The sequence below is a fragment of the Thermobia domestica genome, chromosome 10 (assembly GCF_964235325.1).
Source record: "Thermobia domestica chromosome 10, izTheDome1.hap1.1, whole genome shotgun sequence".
Taxonomy (NCBI): Eukaryota; Metazoa; Arthropoda; class Insecta; order Zygentoma; family Lepismatidae; genus Thermobia; species Thermobia domestica.
Window position 1 is genome coordinate 125504504 of NC_137463.1, and position 18190 is coordinate 125522693.

Genomic DNA, 18190 nt, shown 5'->3' on the forward strand with positions numbered 1-18190 from the left:
TTCTTTGGAAACAAACATATATATATATATATATATATATATATATATATATATATATATATATATATATATATATATATATATATATATATATATATATATGTGTGTGTGTGTGTGTGTGTGTGTGTGTGTAAGACAAAATTGTCCATCAACACTGGGAGGAGAACGCAAAAGCACGAAACTGCATATATACGTGTTTCGTGATTCCTACATGGCAACAAGCAATTGATATCCATCTGTCTGTACGTCTATTTTCATGTCTCGATCCTATGTTGAGTAACTATCCGTACAGATTAGTATACTACTATTATTCTCGTATGGCCTCTCCAGCGAAACGAACTCATATTTTACCATACATTAATAGTCTTACGCTATGGTATACTTTATTCCTCTTTTAAAAAAGTCCACAAATAGTCATATTCTATGGTAGTGAGTTTGGTCTTCAGGTTTTCTGGAAGACAGGAGATATGTTTATATTTTGTAAATAAATAGATTATTTATAAGATACTATATTTGTCATTATCTACTGTATTTCTGTGAAAGAAGTCCAGTAATGGTATTCAACAATGGGTATGAGTTTGATTCGAAATACCTTTTTGAAATGACTATAAGGATTTTGTTAATATTTTATGAACAAAATCTGTTTTACTATTGAACTCATCCCACGGAATATTTGTTTCAATTAAAAATGCACTTGTTTTCAACCTACGAAATTAATCTATATAGGATTTTTGAACAATTTTTTACTACTGCAGATAGAGCTGAATAAGGAAATTAATGCGTAGAGCAGTACACTTTATCGCACTTGTGTTCACTGAAACCTAGACTGCCTTCCTGAGACTAAGAGCAAAAATATGACACTAGATCCTTACGAATTCCCTTTAGGCCTGGGTCATTTTATCTGCATTTTTGCCACAGTCAAGAATAGAAATTGAATGATAATACTACAGTGTGCATATGCAATTATTGTTGTAGATAAAGAAAATAGCTACAATACAGGAATTACCCGTAATTTTAAGTCGCAAATTTGATATATTTTGAAACACCCTGTATATATATGTGCACAAATGTTTCCTTTCGGAGTTATACTCTGTCGAAAACGTGAAAAAATAAACTTTAAAGGGCCATAGCTCCAAAACTATGGGGCCTACTGTAGTCGGGTCAAGACTTAGAAACTAATATGTGCTCCATCCAAAAATACATGCTTCAGAATCCTAAGGTACTCACGCAACAATGTTTGTACAGGCAGTTTGGTTACAGGCATATAATCTGAAGTACTCACTAACTACCTCTAAAAAATTGTTGCGGAAGTACTGCATATAAATAAATTTAGAACCACTTAAAAAACGATGGAAGTAGGAGAAATACCATAACTACAAATAAACTTGAATGATTAGCCATCTGTTTTACGCGATTTGTTAAATGTTTCACTACCAACTCGATTATCACTAAAACGTGACTTTGCGCGGTTACCTTTCTTGGAGTCAAAACTAGGGAGAAATTTATTTTTAAAAGTCATCGATACCAACAGAGTAATAGGAAGAATACCTGAAAATTTTCTGCTATTTTCTGATATAACATGTGTTTTATCCAACCTGCCTTTTGCATGGGACGTTGAGAAGAATCTGGTCTATGTTTCAAAAAGGGTTAGATATATCAAAATTCAAAGTAAAATCACATTTATTTGCAATGTTAGTTTTACAACTTCCATGCCACGCTGAAGTTACCTTGTGTTAGAATATACTACAACAGAAAATAAACCACAATTTCAACAAATTTTGCTGCTCATAAGCCGAATTGCTTTTCTTTTCCTTTGAAGTTGGGATTTTTAAGTGATTTTTTTAGCAAAACATATAAACATCGCGCAAACAATTATCATTTAGTTGTGATTCTTCGTAACGAATATCAGTTATTAACATTTTTCAGCGGTATATGATACATAATTTTTTCTTTCCTAGATTTCAAAATTTGATTCTTTAAATGTTGCAAAAACCACCAACCATCTTGGGAAGGCCTATGTCTCAGAAGTTACCACTCAGAAAGTTAAAACTATAATGTTTCCTCTGTTAGAAAGCCTATCAATTCAAATTAGAGAGGTTGTCATGGATAAAAAATTGGATTGGTACAGAGGGTGTGGCTAAAAAAGTTTTTAATTTCTGATCTAAGAATTGATTCAATGTTTGATTTCTGTATTAAGGTATTTTTATTCTCACTAAGCTAATATATACATTTGAAAATTGCAAAATGACTAACTTTTTACATTATTTGCCCTCCCCGCTGGTCTAGTGGCTAGCGCGTACGTTTAATATGCATGGCTCCTAACTCAATTCCCTATAGGATAGTATTTAAATTTGAATGCATGACGGTGGTTCTGACTCCGACTTAAACTGATCCACTTCTCATATAGCCTCGACGCTGAAAAGGGACGCTAAATTCCGTAAAGAAATAAACAAGGCACAAAATGTTTGTGAAAAACAATATAATTTGTTATCTATTAATAATCATAAATTTGAGCCATTCAATATTTTGTTTCTTTCTTTTGCAGTTTCTTCGTCCTTATTACGTACTGTACTATTATGTGCAATGTATGACTCGCATTTGCGTCACTTTGAGGAAATATAAGATAACCGAAAGAGTTCTTCCCGGTTCTGACGTTCCATTTGATCATGCGTTCACAGAGAAGATACACAGTAATTTACGTGCCGGAAAAGCAATGAAAGGTGTATTAGTGTGACTATTAACCTCCTACCACCATGCCAAGCCATCACTAAGGCATTCGCAGCAATATTGGAGCGAGTGCAATATTCAAGGTAGCACAAGCTGTCCTAGCAAGAGTGGCCGTCCAAACGAGACTACACGTGGCAAGGGCGAACAGGAATACCATTCAGCAACTTGGCTGGCCAGACCTAGCCATCCACTATACTGGCCGGACCTAGCTCATCAGATTATCACATGTTCCATTCCATTGACAACCACGTCCGTGAGAAATCATTTGGCAATGAGGCAGACCTGCGGCACAAACTCAGGACGTTTATACGTCCCGTTATAAAGCTCAAAGTTTTATCGTAAGGGTTTTGAGTAGCTGCAGAACGTTAGTACAGTGTGCTTGATTCTGGTGGAGATTACATCGAGACCTAACGCTGAGTACCATGCGCAGTATGTCTATCTGTTTCTGACCAAAATAAATAGCAAGAAGGTGTGTTTGGCTACATTGTATATGAAGTGATTACATTTAAGATATAGGGGAGAGGGGGGACATGGGTGCGATTTTTACTTACCCGAGATTTCAGAACATATCGTCAGCTTGAGAAACATGATTTTTTTCCTACTTAAATTGTAATTCTTTAGCTACATTTAACTAACTAACTCTATGGCCTATGGAACCCGGAGATTCAATGCCGCGTTCACAAAAGCTCTCCACTGACTTCTATCCTTAGAAAATTGGATCCAGTTTCTACTTTGTATTCCTATCTCTGTGAGATCCATCTTAATATATTGCTCCCATCTGCGCCTAGGTCTTTCTAATGGTCGTTTTTCGATTGGTCTTACCGCTAACGATTTGAAAGCGTTTCCACTTTCTTCCATTCTAGCTACATGACCTGCCCACCTAAGCCTCCTAGGCTTGACGATCCTAACAATGTTGGGTAAAACGTATAAATTATGTAGTTCCTCGTTATGAAGTTTCCGCCATTTCCTATTCCCGTTCCTCTTGGGTCCGAATATTCGTCTAAGGATCTTGTTCTCAAATGCTTTCAGTCTATGTTCTTCCCTCAGAGTAAGTGACCATGTTTCGCAACCATACAGAACAACAGGCATGATTATTGTTTTGTATATTTTAAGTTTCAAATTTATCGACAGAATTCGCGACAAGAGATTTTGAACCGAATAGTAACACGAATTCCCTGCTTTTAGTCAACATTTAATTTTTTCGTGAGTATGATTTTTGTCTGTTAATATTGATCCTAGATATTTGAAAGTATCCACTTTATCAAAAGTATTATTTAATATTTTAACGCATCCACAATTTGCCGTATTACGGTCCCGACGCACTTCCATGTATTTAGTTTTCTCTGCATTTACTTCTAAACCCATGTCCCTGTAAGCGTTTAATAAGATCTCTGCATTTCTTTCTATTGTTCCCCTATCATCCCCTATTAAATTTACATCATCAGCATATGCCATAACCTGGTGAATACCGTTCAACTCTAGGCCCTGGTTGCTATATTTGATTTTCCTTATAGCGTATTCCAGAACAAAGTTAGCTACATTTACAGTGTACAATATTGTTTCTACTCATATTCTACCTGGAGTAATTTACATTTTACGAAAGGACTACAATCTGTACCAATCTCCCCATGTGGGGGCAGATTGGTACGAGCAAAGTGAAATATCACATAGACTTTATGATAATAGAGATAACGTATTTTTTGTTTTATTTTTCCATGAAATATTTTGAAATTTAATATTCTATTAAACTTCCACAAACTCAAGTATTTTAACAATAGATTTAAGACCTACAGCAGCAAAAATGCAAAATAAAAACATGTTTCATAAAAAGAATGTGAAGATTTTTCAGAATCTTTAGTAATTCAGTAGATCTAGTTCAACCTGTTACAAAAAAATAAAAGATAAAATAAAAATTCCAATGCTTGCTTGAGTTCTCATCAAAATTTAAAAGTTCCGCAACTTATTTACAAAGACAAAAACGTACAATAAATGATGTTCTGTATCTATAAGGAAACAAATAGAAGTAAATATTCCAAGGGCTACTTACAGTTTATAAAATTTTAAAATATTTCATACCTCTACTATTAAGTGGAAAAGATGTTATAACTTTGATTCGTGCGTCCCCTTGTCTCCAAGGGAGGCGGTGCTTTCTTATTATAAAGGTAACCAAGAAAGTTCTGTCGCTTTTTCACCCACAATCTTCGAACATCGATATGTCACCTAAGACGTACCTGGAAGATCAAAAATAGCCCCATCAGTATCTACGACCATTTGATAACGCTATGGAAGGCCATAGATTCCATAGCGGTAGAACAGGTGGTAATCGGATGGTGCAATGTCCGGGGAGTATGGCGGATGCAGTAGTGTTTCCCATAAAAGGTATAGAATTATATCTCGGGTCATCCTAGCCACGTGGAGCTTAGCGTTGTCCTGTAACATGAGGTCCCCTTTGCGACTCAGATGTGCTGGCTCTAAAGTTTTAAGTTGTTCTTGAATACAAACCAACTACTCACAGTACACAGTTGCATTGATGCTCTGACAAGCTGGTAGCAGTTCCCGATGCACGATACCACAAGCATTCCACCAAACACACAGGAGACCTTCTTTTGGTGTAGTGCTGTTTTTTTCTGTTTTTGAACCGACTCATGGGATGCTAACCAATGATGAAGGCGCCGTGGAGCTTCGTACAGGACCCACTTTCCATCATAGTCAACACCCTTCCACAATTTCTTCTTCCTCAGACAAGACAGCAAAGAAACACAGGTAGCTGATCACGTTGCATTCTGGCTCGGATCCAATCATGTGGAACCCATCGACCCAACTTGTAGTGCTTCTCAAGTTGATGGAGGTGCTGCCGAACGGTTTCTTCACTCACACTGAATCGTGGCCTCAGTTCCTCACATGTGTGGTCACTGTTCGCATAGTTGCTGACTGAAGATCTTCATTTTATACATGAGTTGGTCTTCCGACACGTGGTGCGTCTTCCAGTGTTTCGTCACCGTTTTTAAACTTGTTAAACCGCCGTTGCCTGTCCGTGTAGTCACGCCACTCTCACAAAAGGCATGATATATCTTCTCCCTTGCTACAGAGGCGTTTTACTCCAGTTTGAACTCGTACACCATACTCGACCTTAGGACTCTCTGTGGAGGTCCCATGTTTACTCTGTCCTTACGCAAGTTCACTGTGTGACTGAACTGCCACAATCAGGAAGTATGTTGGGCATATCCACACCAACAACTGACCTTCGCCGCCAAATGAACATAGACCTCCACGAAAAAGCGACAGAACTTTCTTGGTTACCTTTATAATATTAAAGTTTCAAGAACTTTGCCGGATAACTTTCAAATAGGTTCTGATAATCGAATAAATATGACGCTTACTACACGCTGGCTTTTAGCGTCCATGTACAAATATATATTTGATGTTGATTTTGTTAGACATGTGCCTATTAAAATCACTAGCATGTTATGGGGAAAGAATCTTCACATTTTTGCTATCAAGGCTCCTAAATGGTTACAATTTTCCATTCGTAAGTTTGTGTACCTATCGGCTATACCTATGGTTTCGGAATTTGGAAATATAATAATAGGAAGGCTTTCCATATTATTTTGGTTAATTTATTTTTATGCTTTGATTACGGAAATCAAGCAATCACACATGAGATAACCTATATTATTAGTAACTTTTTCTACTTGATGTTAATCACAACGAAAACTGTGATACATGGAAAATGCATAAAGAGTAGTCCACCCTTATAATTACAAATGGAAGGGGTAGATTGATACAGAGGAATGGGGGCACATTGGTCCGTACCAATCCACCCCACATCCATGTGTACTGATGTGCAACAACTAAACTTCAGGATCGTTAATTCCTATAACTGAAAAATTACTCCACGCAGGGTAATTGAACATAAATGAAATTATTTGTAAAGAATTACACTTTCATGCAACATACACAAGTTTTCAAAAATTCAGTGATTATTACAAATATAAGCTTACAAAGACGTAAGTATAATCTTACTTTTGCTATAAGAAATCAAGTTTTTTTTTTCTGCACAGAGAAAAGAACGCTGTGTCCATCCATCAACTGTGCGTCACGATGTTCGTTTTTCACCAATGTTGCCAATACCAAAGTGTTGTCCATTTACCTCTTCACAGTGGAAAAATATCTACCTTGTACCTATGTGACCCGTGTACCAATGCCCCCCCTCTCCCCTATCTTACGATGTTGAGTACTTGAAGTCAAAGTATTGTTGAAACTTAGCTGAACACTGGTTAGGTTCGGTTGTATGTATGTGTAAGCAGAAAAACGTTTTAAATGTGGACGCAAGTTAAATTAATACAATGACTGAGTTTTTTTTTTTTTTCATTTCCCATCGTTGCTATTCAACTTTTCGTTTTTTATTCCTTAAAATAGAAAGAAGAAGAAATTCCAGTTCCATTACAATTTGCAGTTTTCCTTGGCGCAAGGGTCCCTTTCAGCTGAGATATTACTCAGAATAATTTATGTTCCAGGTGCTTTTTTCAAAACTGCTTCCTTAATCTGTCTTTCTTACACTCACATTTTGACATTTTGACTTTCTTCTTCTTGTATTTTTGGTTTGCTTTTAAACGTGGCAGTCTTTTGAATGAGTCATGAATTCTGTGTTGAAACGCCTATAACGGAAGTTCTATATTAATAAGTAATAGCTGTCTACTGTGAACGTATAGTTGCTAATAACATAGATTCGAAAATGTTTGAACTTCTTTTCTATATTTACGTTAAGATCTTTGGAAATCTCAAATTCTGTTCAGTTCCTACTAAGTGTAAGCTTTCTCTTGCTCTATTTTATTTACTTTCTAACTTCCTTTAAGCATTTTCTTCCTCTTTATGCTTTTCCTTTTATTCTTCAGTTTGTCTTTCATAATTAATCATTCAGACAGGGTGTCGTTGATAAAGTTTTCAATTGCTTGGACAGTTTCCACCTTTATTTATCTTAATGTATTATCACAGATTTATCTTAATGTATTCATTTGCGTATACAGAAAGTGTCACACTAAAACAACAATATCATTGTAAATAGCACTATGATAATAATAATATTGACAGTTTAAAACGAATAAAATCCAGAAGCGTTTAATTCGCCTTAAGAAACCATTTTTCAGACACCAGATAAATTAAAAAATAGTATTTTAATGTTTTGGCTTGATACAACGATTGAAAGTACTCGCTGAGCAAAACAATACGTTTATTCTAAAAAATATGTTAACATGTATCCGTTTCAGTAACTATCCACTTGCCTTCATCAGATCTGGTTTTATTTCACCAGATAGTGTCTGATGAAGCCAAGTGGATAGTTAGCGAAACTGTTACATGTTAGTAATTTTTACAACAAACGTATTGTTTTGCTCAGCGAGTAGTTTGAATCGAATTTAAGTCTACTAAAGCAAAACTTGTACAATGGAAAATTTTACTATTGATATAACGTCTCAACCACGCGAGCATTGTCACAAGATTGACCTTCATGTTACCTAACTTCAACTTTGCTTCCCACACTTGGACATGCTGAGTTCGAAACACATTGAATTCACTCTGGACTGCTTCAAAATGAAGAGGAACCAAGTGGTACAGAGTTGATGTTTAAGTAAAACAAGATTGAATGATTCAGCTGAGCAAACCAAAGCACCTATGAATTTGTTTTGTGCTTTTGTTCATCGCTCGTAACGCAAGAGAGATATAACGGATTGAACCAAAGACTCTTCCACTAAAGTTGAACGCTCTATCGCTGAGACACTGTTCTTTCTTACAGTTTGTTGTTTCATGTATCATCCTTTTGTTTATATTCCAAAATGCAAAAACATTTTTGACAGTAGAAATATAAGTCATATCCTATAGGCTTCCTTACATAATTGCATTATTGCATCGCTAATAATATACGTGTATATACACTGTTATATACATTATGATAAGAAAATATGCATGGGCACATTTTCTCCCACAAGTTCGGGTTTCAGCTATGTCCTTCCATTTGTTGCAGTTAATATTACCATCACCTCGAATGGTATTTCCACTTGCCTAACTCGGGAAGTAACCGAAAAGCGTCGAGATGTCTCTTTCTCTCTCGATAATAACCGAAATGAAACAAATTTCCATAATCCGATTAACATGAATGGGGAAGCTACTTACGAAAGAATTTGCAGTCCATCTGTGTATATTACCTAGTATATCCGATTTTTTCAACGCAACAAATTACGTGTTCCTTTTCTGTAATTTTAGTATCACCTTCTGTTCTTTCAATAATTAAGAAATTCTTTTATAATCTTGGACTATATTATATCCCAAATTCATTCGCATTGACTATTTACATGAGAAACAGATAAGAATCAACTAATTTTAAATTATAATTTAAAATTCTAAGTAGTATATATCTATATTCTATTCTTTCATGATAAAACATTTTTCAATTATGTATACAATATAATATTGTATGATTGAAGTGAACGTACTGAGCTCAATCGACTCAACTCGAATTTATTTCTCTGTTTGTCTGTCCGACTGTCTATTCCTCGATACCTCTCGTAAAACTTCTCTGATTTTAATGTAACTTTGTATGTAGGGGAGAGTAGCCAAAATCGAATCACTTTTTACAGAAACGGTTTTAATTCGAAAATTTTGAAGAAATTTAAAATGATTTTTATCGTATTAAACTTTATAGTTTACCGATCCTTTTACAGTGATTTCATAACGATATCTTATCATTATCATGATAAAAATGACGATATTTTAGAAGCCTTTGATTGGTGCGATTTACGCAACAGATTTCCCAAATCTCACTATGCGAAGCCAAAATTGCACCGATATTTGAATATATGTAAATTTTGCGGTAAAGTATGTGGATAAAACAAATTATCATTTTCATTGAATATCACATTATGTTATTCATGTTTTATTAAGATGGGGAATAATACATTTTTAAAGAGAGAAACTTCTGCAATGTAAATAACAGAGCACAGAAATAACGTCTTAGAAATAAGCTAATTAAGTAGAAATGCAACATCTAAATAAAACAAATTAATATTTCTATGATATATCACATTCTTTTAACTGAGTGTTATTAATACAAGGAAGAATATATCATTAAAGGAAAAAAATATCCATGTTGTTGATTCAACAAGCAATAATCCATGAGCAATGTTGCTCATAATCCTATGAAACGTAAACGTATCTGTATTTATGGAAAACACGGACAGCTATACCTTATGTGCACATTGGAATGTACGTTCATCTGAAACACCCGCACAAGACTCATGTATCCAGACTTTACACAAAACACAATGTACCATATCTTCGACTAAATTTTGTTGACAAAGGACAAAACCAATCTTGTTCAATAGCTGGATTTGAAACACTGAGAACATGTAGCTCGGAGCATCGTGATTTGGATGTATCTACTTTTCGAATGCACTTTTTGGTGTTAAGGTTTCCTGAAGCACATACAGACCTAGCTCACGGTTCAGAAAGATTAGGTCTCTCCACACAAATGGATACTCTTGATTGCCTTTGCCGTTCTTCAAGATGTTTTTGTAAGAACTTGACGGGAAAACTCTTGTTCTCTGTTGTTGTCTGTTTGTAGGCCTACTTTCTCCCTATTGAACCGGGCAGTGTAATGATTTCATGAACCCTTTTTAGTAGTTTTGACGATTTTCCGTTTTTCCGGTTCCATATGCCACCTCACCACGGTAGTGTCGCAAAAATATTTTCTTTGGAATACAATACTTACTTTCTATTTCATTTAATTTCACTTTATTTTCTCTATACACTTTCAAAAGCACGATTCATAGACTCCGAAGACCATTTTCCATATTGGTATTGTACCCATCTTGTGTAAATTGTTCCGAGAAAGAAGCCAGGAAAAACAATTACACCACGGGAGTCAAAACTGCCCTGGTGCGATTTAGGACACAGAATAATATGCGATTTGGGAAATATGCCATTTTTTAGAAAAATGATTTTTACATACCTCACAAATTTAAAAAAGCATAACTTGAGATGGTCACTATAATATTAATGGTATTTTGTTTATTACTACTTATTGAAACATAAGATAATTCCCTTACCTTAATTCCTATTCTACTGTGAAATACCCCGAAAATTAAGTAAGAAATACTCCAATTTTATTATACTGCAACTGCACACACACACACACAACTTACTGAACATCGTCACTTTACTGTGCAATTATAAGAGTATGCTTAGATATTTCATTTAACTACCGGATGGTATGTTAGTACTACGGTTCTTTTTAAACTAGGAGTGGTGCGATTTAGAACCCAGTGCGATATCGGGAACTCTCCTATATCTTCCTCCACTCTTCTGAAATAACCCTATTATCTCGCTTGGTTGGATTCAAGTTTAGTTTGTCTTTGAACAGCGAGGCTATAGAAGACACGTACCTATGGCTTAACGTGAAATTTGATTTGACTTGGTTTTAAATTTAGCGTCCTTTTCAGCAGTGAGGCTATATGAATTGTAGACTTACAGCTTAACGTGGGATCCGAACTTCCGCCGAAAATCGAACCCGATTTCCCCCAAGGCAATGGCGCGTACCCTAACCTCTTAGCCACGAGGGATCTTTAAGATGAAATCCGAACCTTTGACTATGTGACGCTAACCTTATTGCTATGAGAGAGCTTCCCTATATTTTGAGTTGTAATCCATTAAAAATAAGGAACAAAAAGAGTAAAAACGCCCCATTTTGCAAGTTTCCATAAAAACATACAAACCAATTTTCGTTATAAAAGGGCGTGAGGTCCACCAAACTTCGTAGTTTCCTTAAAATACTTTTCTTTGATAACTAACCAAAATATTATGAATTCAATGCAATATGGCATTTGTTCTCTTTGAGTATTCCCAATCACCCTATTGCTTACTGTTAACTAGCCAGAAAACCTTTACTATTATGGCCAACACATGGCCACTTACTTAATACAGCATGCCCGTCTTTGGCTCACAGGACAATAGCAATGCGCTTTGGCATGGAAGCAGTGAAACCTTGAAAGGTGGTTGTAGGCTTAGCGTATCACCTCTGCACACACAACTAACGTCCGTAAATTTCACGAAAGAAATCGGCCAACTCCGACCTGACATTCAATAACATCCCAAAGATGTTCAAGTGAGTAAAGAGAGCGAGTATGAAGGGCGTCACAGCAATTCAAATTTATCACTGTGCTCCTTAAACCATTGCAGCTCAATGTTGACCTTCTGACAAGAAACGTTGTCCTGCTGAAAAATATCATTCCCAGCTGAAAATAGGAATCAGAGATGATCTTCCGATAGCTAGGAGCCATTATTGTGCCCACTACACGCACTGCTGGGCCCATAGATGGCCATATAAAAGTTTCTCAAATCATGTTGAAGTTACCATTGGCCTGTTGTCGTGCTAGTGAGCACATCTCGAGCAGCTATTCAACATGCCCACCGACATGTAAACAGTCTTGATATTACGAATGGTGTAAAGATCCGTAACCAAACAGTGTTAAACAATTTGGAGAAACCTAGCTACAAAAATAAACTCGATGTTTCGTTAACACATGATTTATCTCAAAACATTTACTCGATCGAAGTTCTGGGGAGGCTCAGTGGTAGAGCTATTACCTATGGTTCTGGCCTCTGGTTTAATCCTCGGTCAAGTAAGTTTGTGGCAGATAACATCGTGCCAATGTTTTCCGGGCACTCCCGTTTTCTCCCACATTCTCATTCCACCAGTTTTTCAATCATAAATCACTTACCTTAATCATTCAACTCACTTAGCCTAACGGACATGATCGGAACGTTAAACTGAAAGATACCATTTCATTTTCTTCCATTGAAGTTCTATCTGCAAGTGTGTACTGTAACGTAACGAACTCGAGCCATTTCTGAAGCAAATCCTTACAAGTGATGAGTAGTGAATAACCTACGACAACAATGTGCGAAAAATATCTTAGTCAAAGCGAAGAGAAGCTCCACAGTCTCTAGCAAAGCCCATGCTGATATTTAGGAGTGTTATACTGTGCGTTTAGTGAGATTGGAAAGACATCGTGCGGCACTAGCTCCTGTTCTGAGCAGAAGAATATGCTCGCACCTGTGCTGCCAATAATCGCGAGTGCACCTAACAATTCAAAAGAAACAGTCAGAACTTACCAACAAAAAGGATGTCATATACCACGCTAACAACGCCAAACCATTACATGTTTACTGGCCTTCAGAAATTAAGGAAACTTGGTCACGAGCTTTTATTGGATTCACTGTATAACTATGATCTAAATCGTCATACTGTCACTTGTTTCGGTATCTGCAGAACTAAATGAATGGTGTCAACTTAGTTCCGAAAGAGGCCTATGAAGATCGCGTTCATAATGTTTTGACGAGAAACCGCAGTTCTATGGCGACGGGATTATACTGTTGCCGAAAAAATAGCAGAGCTTTGTCGAACAAAATTGTGTATGTGATTTCATGTTATTTTCAATCTATATTTACAATTTTGATCTCCAAAAAGTCATCTCTTTTAGACACCCCGACAAATTCCGTCTCATATAATCTCGTTACTCAAGGAGGACGTTATAGTCTAGCCAACCAATCAAAATTCAGCCCTTTATGTTACGTGCTTTTGAAATAAAACATTTTGAAACAACATTTTAGTCAAATCACACTTCCTACCACCAAATATGAAGAACAGTTTCTTTCAGAGAACAATTTATTAATGCTCTCCGTTAGTGATGTTTGTATCCTTCCTGCGCGTTCTCCCATCTTCGTGCATTGAGATCAATTTGCGTCTCTTTCGCATACGGGCGACATATGCACCCAAAGCAAAAACACGTATTTTCTGTTTTCGTTTCTTCTTTCTTCCTGCTTATTTACCACTATCTTCGTTCAGTTCCGTAACATATTGCGACAATGTTGTACACGTGATTGGTCCATTTCCGGATGTTCTGCTTTCTTCGGTGTGTTCTTCCTCATTGCCTTGCGTAGACTATGGGTAGTTTTTCGTACATTTAACCTTTTTTCGATATTTCTTCTTGTTCTCGCTGTATTCGACATAATCTCATTTTGACCCCACATTTAAGCCCCTATTTGACCCTTTCAATGCGCTTGTTGGTCGATATTAAAAACATACGTGTCACTCCTTTTTCCGTGTTCTCTATGTCTGTGCAATCTGATTACAATCGGCATGTTACACCAGGGTACCCTGCCTTGTTAGTATTATTCAAGAAATACGACGTAAGGTTAGAATTTGTTTTCTTCTTTCTTCCTTATCCTTTCTTGTTTGAGTGAACAGTCCTGTAGTCGGCATCCCTATTCTATGCTTATAATATAAATAAAAGTTCTTAATTTAATTGTTAATATTGCCACCTACCTCTCAACTACTATTACTAGGAAAATAACAAAGTTTAAGTGTGTGCGATCCAGACGTTGCATTGAAAATAAAAAATGGGGTCCTAATTCTGAATTAATTGGAACCCACTTCTTTAAATAATTATTGTGATAGAGGGTACATAAAATAGGAAAACAGACTGAGAAATTTGGATACCTAATCCAAAGAAATGAAAACAACTAACCATGTCTACAAATTGGAATTAATCAATACTTTATAACGTGAACAAAGTATTCTTTTAGTTGTTCTAGCTATACTCATCTAATCTGTTACGCTATAAAGTAGAGTGAAATCCAAAATGTTACACTATATTGTTTTATTCCACAATTATTTTCATCTTACAATTACGTACTCGTATTGCTCGACCTAAGTAAAATAGAGTGAAATAGTGCACAACGTCCTTCTCGCTTGCATATGGTACCAGTTCTTATTACAGTTTTACAAGCTATGTATGAGAACCATTTTATTAAATAGAAATTAAGAGAAGTTTGTCTTATTATTGTGCAAAGAAACCTTCCGTATATATAACAGAAGTACTGAGAGACTGACTGCTCAACACCCAGGCCAAACTGCGTAAGCTAGAAACTTCAAATTTGGACAATATGGAGGATTTATGACACAATGTAATACTAGGGAATGATTTTTGAAAATCCGGCGTGAAAAGGAAGGGTAAAGGAGGTAATTATTATATTGAAATGCCTATTCCACGAAATTTAATGAGGTTAGATACATGAAATTTGGTATTTAAACTTCATTTAAAATAGCTTAAAACATGTGTTAAAATAGCTTAAAACATAGCGCTTTTTAATTATATATTTCTGCTAGAAAGGAAGAAACAGGCTGCAAGAAAAAGGTAGGGATTTGCAATTGCTATAATAAAATGACCATTCTCATAATCTCTTAAGATTAGAGCACGAAATTTGGTATTTAGACTTTTTTTTCTGGATGGCCCATGATAAATCAAAAGGATAATGGAGAAAAATAAAGAAATGAAGTATAATAGCAATAATTAGAGAAATTCAGTTACTGAAGAACATACGGTAAATCAGTTAACTTTTCAAAAAAAAAAGTGGTAGAGCATTCACCTCTGGTGCATAGGGTTCTTAGTTCGATACCAGCTCGCGCCAAGTGGGCCTTCTGATGGACAAACATCATATGTTTAGGTTCTCCTGTTTTATCCATCTTCAATTTCACCGTTTCACTCGTTCCCATCATCATCGTCTCCTTTGGCTTACACGACTAATCATGGTAAACCTGAAAGCATTTAAACATTTTCTTTAGCGTTTTTGCTATTTCCCCTAGAAGGAACAAAAACAGGCGGGAAGAATAAAGATAGAAGATACAATTGTTGTAATAAGTTGGTCATATCTATAAATCTCTTAAGGTTAGAGACAAGAAATTTGGTATTTAGACTTCTCATTTAAAATACTCTAAAGACTTGTTTTTAGAATTTTCTCAGGGAACAGCAGTGAATCAATGGTAGAGCGTTCACTTTTGGACATGTTACAGAGATTAAATTTAGTACTTAAATTCCTTATTCAATAAAAGTAGGCTACAATGTTCCTGAAAATTTCGATTTTAACGGGATTTCTAATTACTTTTCTCAATACTTAAAAATGATTTCGAGGTTTTCTGTCTCAACATTACGTGAGAATGGGTGTGAACCACTCATTGGAAATGAATTTTTGAACATAGTTTGCATTTGGACTGACATGGTCTTTTATCATTCATTTTGATTGAAATGCATATTCTAAAATGGAAAAGGGTTATTTTTTCCCCAAAGAATAATATCATAAACGTATTCTTCCCTCACGAAAAACGAATATTTCAGTTAATGTTGAATAAAGCACCATATTATAACCGTTTCTAACAACCATTGTTTTCATAATAAGTTTTCTGGATTTCACTTCTTTTCGTTTATCCTCATTATTTCCGATCTCAATTAGCTCTGTGCAATTGAAGTTAACTCAGAGTTGTTAAATATTGTTAAAATCGGCGTTTGAAACTCAGAATTAATTGAAAATAGTTAAACAATTTATCCTCAAACTAATATCTCTTATTCACAAGAAAGTCATTGTTAAAATGTTTGCACAAGATTTAAATATTTGCATATTCGAGAATGGTGAGACGTTAATTCCTTTTTAAAATATAATTAACCTTATGAAGAGTTGTTCTGACGCGTGATTAGCGCCATACTATAGAGTTCGACTAACATATGTTTCCTGCAGTAGTCAGGCCTTTAGTATGACGCTAATCATACGTCAAAACGACTCTGCATAAGGCCTAATCGCATCATATCATACGTTGTATGTTGAGTATTTGAACTGGCGAATCTATAGGGAGGGCAGTGGGGATGACTGGCCTTACGAAAGGCTATCTTTTTGTAGGTCTATATATTCGTCGTCCAGAGGGCAAACCACCCGCTCAAAACGACTTCTCTGTATCAGTTAGTGAGTATTAGTAGCTTTAATTTTAATCTCATTTATTACATGGCCTCTATGTGGACAATTTTAAATCTAATGATATAAGTTAATTAGATTTTTTAGAGTTCGCTCTTTTTAAATGGATTGGATTAGATTTAAGTTTAGTGCCCCTTTCAGATGCAAGGCTATATGAGATATGAATCTACAGCTTATTGTGGAATCCGAAGCACTTCAACTACCTGGAAATCGAACTCTGGTGTCTCATGCCAAAGGTGCGTATACTAAACATATAGCCACGAGGGAGGTCTGTCTCATTTGAAGTTTAAGAAATTGAAGCGTTTAGAGAGTAAAAGTTTTATGTAACAAATTGTATATTTTGGTAAAATCGACTGACACAACTATTTCTGTTAACATACACCATCATTCCAAATTTCTTCACTGGAATGTGGACTTACTAAATGGTGTATTATCTAGCATGAGTAACGCATAACAAGCGCATGAATAGCCAGAATTCAACATTTTGAAAAATGTAACATAAGACCTTTATCCTCTAAGCGCTTCAATTGTTTCTATGTTTCCATGGTGTCTGAAAATCAGTAGTAAAATTGTTACGTATTAGATGGTATCCATCACTAGAATTTAATTCCTCAATTATTATTTTAGCTTTTACCCTGTCTTCTATTACTTATATAATAAAAATAGCTTCTTCTCAAATAATATGATACTCAGTTCTTTCTTTCATTTGGTGCTATCTTTAGCATTGTTATTTTCTCAAAACACTAGAAAATACTTTATTAGTGGTTCCGTTACTCCCATAATGTAATTACACCATTCTTTTTCACTTTAGATGTCAACAGTCGTTTCAACGTTCTCTTTTAATACCTTAGTTTGGACTAGATATGGTTGAAATATTTAATACACAATATTTTTCCTAACTGTTTAAACATTTTATCCGTCCTCTCTTCTAGGAGAATATGAAGTTGTTTAATTTTCATAAGAATTCTTCACTTATTTTATCACATAATATTTCAATCAATTTGCAATACACTTTTGATACGATGTATTTTTACACGAAACCATTTCAAAAAGGAACAAATAGATTATTCTAGAAAATATAACATGGCTAACCAGCATAATAAAATATGATTGTATATTTTTATGAAGTATCAAATAAAAGTTTAATAACAGTCAGAATGTGGCCTTCTACTCTTACCAGAATGGGATCTACGAAGTTTAAAGAGTTGGTTGATTTTTTTCTGTGCATTAACATGCATATTTCTTACAGAAGCTTCATGCAGATGATTCATTTTGTTTTTTTAGCCTTTCACTTAAAAATACATGACAAAACTCGTGACGTTGATTAACATTTTTTTATTTATGTAATATGTAATCAAGATAATGTATATTTCAGATCAATTTCTAATTCATTATTTAAAAAAAGTTGAGATTTCTGATTGAGTGAAGTGCAAATGTGTCCTTTCCTTGGGTAGTTTGGGTTCTTATTCTTGCTATTTTCTTTAAATTAACGTGATCTTGATAAGAAACCCTGGAACGTCCTTATGCAATCCAATCACTGTAAAGAAAATACAAAATAATTTTAAAGAAGTTCAAATTCATTGGGATGATAGAACAAAATATCCCTGTT

The 18190-nt window shown here is 35.2% G+C and overlaps 1 protein-coding gene across 1 annotated transcript in view; it reads left to right on the forward strand.

Annotated features, from left to right (window-relative positions):
* The window catches only part of LOC145661599 (43 kDa receptor-associated protein of the synapse homolog), a 259156-nt gene that overhangs the window by 23316 nt on the left and 217650 nt on the right, over nt 1-18190 (forward strand). The gene's annotated exons all lie outside the window — the stretch shown is intronic.